Raw genomic sequence first — 6,626 nt, forward strand, 5'->3', positions numbered from 1 at the left:
GCTTGGGATTATAGGTCCATTAGTCCCCGCGTCGTCCTAGTAATTCTACCAGACACATAGGGCAAAATGGGAATTTTAAAATTACAGAATTCTAAAATTAAACACTCAAAAATAATTAATTGAGAATTAATTATTATTTAAATAATGTGATAATTTAAATTTGAATTTGAACAAATCTAGATTTATCCATTTAAACTTATTTGATAAGTTGTTCAATTTAGAATTTAATTTAATTTAAGTTTGACTTAAATTGGAATTTGAATTTGAGTCAAAATTGGACTACAGGATAAATGATGATTTTCTCTTCCTTCCCTATCTGATATTGGCACCACACAGGGATGAGAATCCCTATCTTGGCTGGCCACACTAAGGGATAAGTGAAAAGGAGTTTGTTTTAAATTCAAATAGGAGATAATTAACAAGCTTTATCTTGAGATAGAGATTGGATTCCTTCTAGAAGTTTGACTTTTACTCTATAAATATGAGAATAGTAGAAAATTGTGGAGACAATTTTTTGAGACACAATTTTTGAGACAATTCTTAAAAACGAATTTTGCCATAATTTTGAGGTAACCTGTTTTGTCTCATGTGTGCCCACACACACGTCTTTGTGGATTCTAGAAATTGACGTGGAAGACATTGGTTTTCTAAACACAAAGCTTTGGAGCAAGGATTGTTCGAGGTCAAAGAACTCAAGTTATCAACCGAGTCGGCCTCCAGGTATTTTTTCTAATTGAGTTCTTAATAAATGAATTAATGAGATTAATTTATTCGTGCATAAATTAATATAATCTATAGAGTATCTCAAAGGTTTTATGAAAATTTTTGTTATACACGATCCGCCTCCCCCCCACGCTTCCACATCCGAATTCGATTCGGTAACCAACATTTATTTGCTATATGCAAAATGAAGTTTTATCATTATAAAGATACTTGTAATCTTGTTAACTTTCTACATAATCCTATTCAACTGAACATATGCTTTTAATTCGCATACTAAACTTTAATCTTATACAAGCATAAACTGTTAATTCCAGATAAGCTTGATTTCTCATATAACTTTAACTTTGATACAAAACTGTTGGGAGTGTGTTTTGTATTTCACTTCCCATATCTATACATGTATCATTATCTATATAAAATCATTGTACAAAACTTCTATTAGGAGTGGCTACCCCTTCCCATAATACATAAGCAAAATACCTAGTCAGAACTAGGTGAGAATGGTTACCACTTCTCACTATACATCAAAAGTGAGTCCTATACAAAAGTACAACTAAATGCTCGAGGTTAGGAATGCTCCTAGTCCTAGTCCATGACCATGCCCTCATCGTTATCCTCGGCAAAGTCCTTAGCTGGAGGAGGTGCGGCTAGTGGGGGAACTGGTATCCCCTCCTGAGGCTGTTGGACCATGTCTACAGGCTCCATGGGTGTATCAGCCGTAGCCCCTATCTCGAATACTGACTCTACTATCTCATGATAATCTGGAATGAACTGGTAAAGATCTACTACATCTTCAATCCATCTAGGGTTTCCTCTGAGAAACAAGAGGCTTAAATCCTAAGCGTTAAGATGGAATAGACAGCTCACAACCAACTCATGTAGAAAACGGTGATGATACGATACCATTGGCTCACCGACCTGTGCACCCCATGCTAAAACCTGCCTAAGAAAAATCTGATACAACTCATGTACCTTAAGCACTGGTCAAGGTGCTGGAGGTGTCGGGGCTATAGCTACCCACTGCTAGAGGTGATGCTAAAATTGCTCCCACTTCACTTGTCTGGAATCAACTTCCAGGTTGTTTCACCATGCCCTAGCCCCTCTTACTAACTACATCAAGGCTAAGGTAGTCCAATACTACCTATGTATTCCACAAGCCTCTAAAATTGTGAATCTAGAATCTCACAAGTGCATGAGTCAACAAGTAGTAAAATGATGAATAATCAAATATCGTCCCACAGGGATTGTGTGTTTTTGAAATCATATTGCTAAGTTAATTCTATTCAAGTTTTAAGAAGAAAACTAAAGTTGATTTTAAGATGTTAAAAACTAATAATAATCTGACTGTAAGAAAATGAACAACAAAGATAAAACTAATTAATAACAAAATGTGGAAATAAAATTGGCCAAAGTCACTGTGCGTGGCTCACAATTGCTAAACTGTCTCCTAACAATGCTGCGCGATGCTGCAGCAACGGACGACAACGACTACTTCCTGTTAACCAGATTTACTAAACCAGGGATTTTCCAATCCTCTGTCTACTGATCTTAAAGCTAAATCCCACAAATCCCTTTGCAAATCTAGACTCTAAAATCATAGAATGAAGCTCTAAATCATATGGTTATGCAAGACACAATATATTCCTATATCATGTGAATCAAAAATCTAAATTAAGATCTAAGAACCCGCACTATTCAAGCTGTGTCCACTCAACTAAATCTTCCAAGATCTAATCAAAGCCATACTCCTCTCTTATGATTTCCCAATCATAGTTAAGGCACAAATTCAGCTTACTTGAATAAACAAAGAAATAATCATTAGATCCATTCAACATCAACCAACATTTCAATATTTAACAACTCAACAATCTTAGCCAACAAATCATAATCTCATAGAGAGATATATATATATATGGATTCAAGTTCAGATTTATAAAGGAACGTAAATATTCTTTAACAAAGCAAAACAGAGTAATGAGAGTAAGAAAAACTAAGGTGAAGAGAGGAGAATCAGAATCCCCTTTTTCCAAGGTTTCTTCTAAACGCTTCCTTCATCAACAATGAACCTTCCTTTACGTTCAACACCCTGTGACGTTTCCTTCTTCTTCTTTCCAGTACTGGAGCTGGTACTTGATCAGAGAAATGGAGGTGGTTTCCTTTTCCAAGTTCAGCCGCCTCTACGTTACAAAATATGACCAAGGACACCCTCTTTCTTCTCAGCTGCAATTACTTATTGTACCTTAATTCCACGTGGCATCATATGAGAAAGCCTCCAATGAGTGGCTCAATCAGCACCCTTCACGGACAAAATCAGCCCATTAACCAGCTCAGGTCCAGTTGTCAGCAAAACACACGTCTAGCCCAGCTCGTCTTGCTGCAGCAATGCACATCAATGCTGACTAGGATTCCTTCATACTCCAGAAACGAAAAGCTGCTCAAAGCTCCAAACGACCATGTTTTCTTAAAGCTAAGATTATAGCACAAAGCGCACTTGAATTAGCTCTTTTTAAACGCTAATCACGAGAGAGAGAATTTATGAATCACAAATAACTAAAAACAATTAACAAGACAAAATAAAGGAGAAAAACTAATACTAATTACCCTCTAGGTAATAATTTAAGCCTGGGAAATGCTCAATTAACTCTATTTTCATAGAGTTATCACACCCCCAAACTTAAACCATTACTCGTCCTCGAGTAATGACGCAAAATAAAACACAATAAAACACAAGAGGACAACTGCAAGACTCTACTATCCTTCTAGAAATCTGGTTTCTGCTGTGAATGTAGTCAACCCTCAGCCCTCAAATTTGTTTTTCCATCCTAAACCTTTGTTCAATATCAACACTCATGACTCTCTAGTTCAATTCATCTTAGACCTTTCCACAGAAATTGATCCTCCCCTAAGTGCGCGTGTAGAAACTGAGACTAGCAACTCTTGAATCACCTAGGTCCTAATAAACTGAGATCATATCACCTAGATTGCGGTTTCATAGGCTGGCTCATCAAATCCCTCTCCACTTTGCAAAGTTACTAATTACTTAAAATTCACCAAAAAATGGGTAGTCTAGGGGGAGGGTTTATTCTTTTTCCTCTCTTCTTTTTTTTTCGAAAACTCTTCACATAACTCCTATCTTTTGACGCGAATGCCAACATTGGTGATGAAGGCACCTGGTTACTCAACAAGGTTATGCTTCAGAGCTGCCATAGCAAAACTCATGATTTAAACTACCTTTTTACGCAAAAGTACACATGGGGCACATGTTACTCCTACTTACTCAGCAGCTCAAAACCAAAGGAGTGTTTCAACTTAAATTCTACTTTTAACTCGTATTTATTCTCTTTTTTTTAACTCCTCCACACTGAATTCTTTCTACCCAATCCTAGCTCCTCCAAACTGCTTGGCTTCCTAACTATTGCCTCAAGGGATTCTTTAAGCCAGTTCTAAAACCTTAAGCCTCCCAAAGTTCAAAATTTCCTAAGTTCTTCTCAAATTACTATCCACAGTTCAAAGTGTTATAAATGGGGAATGAATCTTTCCTGGAAATTAGTCCACAATAAACATCCCTATTGAGTCATTCATGTCAACAAATCCCAAAATTTTCAAGATGTTCAAACAACTATATCATCATTAAGCATCCTGAGGCTAACCACTAAACTAACAAAACCAGAGAACACTAAACTAAAAAATTGCAAGTTCTAAACAGTAACAACAAACAGCCAACACAAAAAGAAACAAAAACAAATAAAAATGAAAACACAAAATCCTGAAAATAGAAAACACCCCCCCAAACTTAGAGGGGGGCAGTGTCCTCACTGCACAAAACACAAAAATAACCCACTATAAACAAGAGATTATAAAATAAAAAAAATTTGCAGAGTGTAAGTAAAAGAAAACTCCCTCAAGTGTGCGTCATGTGCTCCACTTCCAATTTAGTGGGTTGCGCAGTGAGCGTCGCCTTGGTGGCGGTTCAGTGGCCACCGCTTTACCTTTGTTCTTTCCGTGAGATGATGAAGGGGCTGCTACATCGGGTGCTGCAGCAATTGGTGGCTCACCCTGTTGAGCACCATTAGTGGTGTCATTATCAGCTTCGAGGGTTGATTCCTCGACGTTATCATCAATGGCCTGGGGATACCGGAGCAACTCCTCTGGGAATGCGGGGAAAGTGGCCATAGGCTTAGAAAAGTTTTGCTAAAGGGATTTTTTTATGGCCACGTCCCTATCCCGAGAATAGGCCCAGAACTGGCGAAGCTGCTCTTGTTGCTGCTACAGTAGTTCAAACATTTCAAACTGCTGTACTTCAAAGAGGCTCATCCTTTTCTCTAGCCACTCTTGACTTTGAGTGGCAGAAGCAGATTCGGTGTGACTGGTAGACGGCCTGGATGGTTCATCCTGCTCTTCTTCCCCCTTTCCTTTTTCTGACTTCTCACTCCGCCCTAAAGAAATGCGAGTAATTGCCACCAAATCCATCGCACCAGTATTCCGTAAACGTGGCTCACTTGCCTCCCATGTAACATGGGCTTGGATGCACAATTCTGAGATGACAGATGGAAAGTACAGCCCGCCCTTTCCCTTCTCTGCACAAGCTCGAATCTGGTCGATGATCAATCGCCCCACATCAATGGGCTTGCCTACAAGGATGGCATAGAGTAGGATGGCCCGGTTTCTGGATATGGTCTTCCAGTGTGTGGATAATCACAAACGGGAAGCCAAAAAATGGTACCACACTTTGGTAGTAGGCTGGAGTTCATGCCTATTGCATGTGTAACTACGCTTGGTGGATAACAACCACTGAGCCCCAGGGATAGCAATGGTTTGCAAGACGTCCTCGAGCTGCTCCTCTGTGGTATCAGTAATCAATTCTACAAACTCATCGTCTTGGTTTTGTATACCAAGAACACCGTTGATGTGGTTAGAGGTAAATGTGATATCGATTTCCCATACAAAAACCGTATTTTGCCCCTGGTTTTGTAGGTTGGCATAAAATTCTTTTACCAGGGGCACAATGGGGTCAATTGGGTGGTGGCAGAAAATCTGCCAACCCTTCGAAATAATCACATCAGAAATAAATGTCGGCTGGTGATTAACGCCCAAAAGTGATATTCACAAGCGGTCAATTGTAGCACAGAAGGGCGGTCGTATCCACAGAGAGATAACAAAATAACAAGAAAGACTAACAGAATAAGAGCGTTAGAGAAAAGTGAATTAAAGAAAAAGAATAGTTTTTGAGAATTTGTTGCAAATAAAATAGAAATGAGAGAATTTGTATGAAGAAAATTCAATAATAAAAACGGTAAGGTGTCGAGAATCCCTAATGTTTCGTTCACCAATCCAAGTTTTGATTCACAATATTAAATAACCGAATAAATTAAATCTGTATGTTGACTCCAGAAATATTATTATTACAAGTTATCTAAAATCGACAATATATCAATCTGACAATATTGCAGTAAAAGACAATTTGTAAAATAATTTGAATAACAAAACATTGCATGACAGAATTACATAAGAAAAGCGTGACTGAACTTATATAAAAATTGACACACAATATTTTGAAAAGTAATAGAAAAATAGATGAGATTTAATTCATTCAGATGTTGAACTTTACAGCACAAGGAATCAAAACCCCGAATTGGGTCACTCAACAGAAGTTCATCTCTAACCTCACCAAGAAAACTTTAGCCTATCTTGCAAAACATTCTCACAAGTTCTAGAGAGAAAATATGAAACTGACAGTAAGACGACAGAAAACTAAATATTAAAAAGCTCCTAAAACCTTAGGCCAACCCCTCTATTTATAGTGTTCAGAGGTTGCCTATCAAATAAGGAAATAAATTGTAAAACTAGAAAATTACAAAAGAAAAAGAAACAAAATAAAATTACACATAAATTAGGAGAAATCA

Source organism: Morus notabilis, unplaced genomic scaffold (assembly GCF_000414095.1).
Source record: "Morus notabilis unplaced genomic scaffold, ASM41409v2 Scaffold436, whole genome shotgun sequence".
NCBI lineage: Eukaryota > Viridiplantae > Streptophyta > Magnoliopsida > Rosales > Moraceae > Morus > Morus notabilis.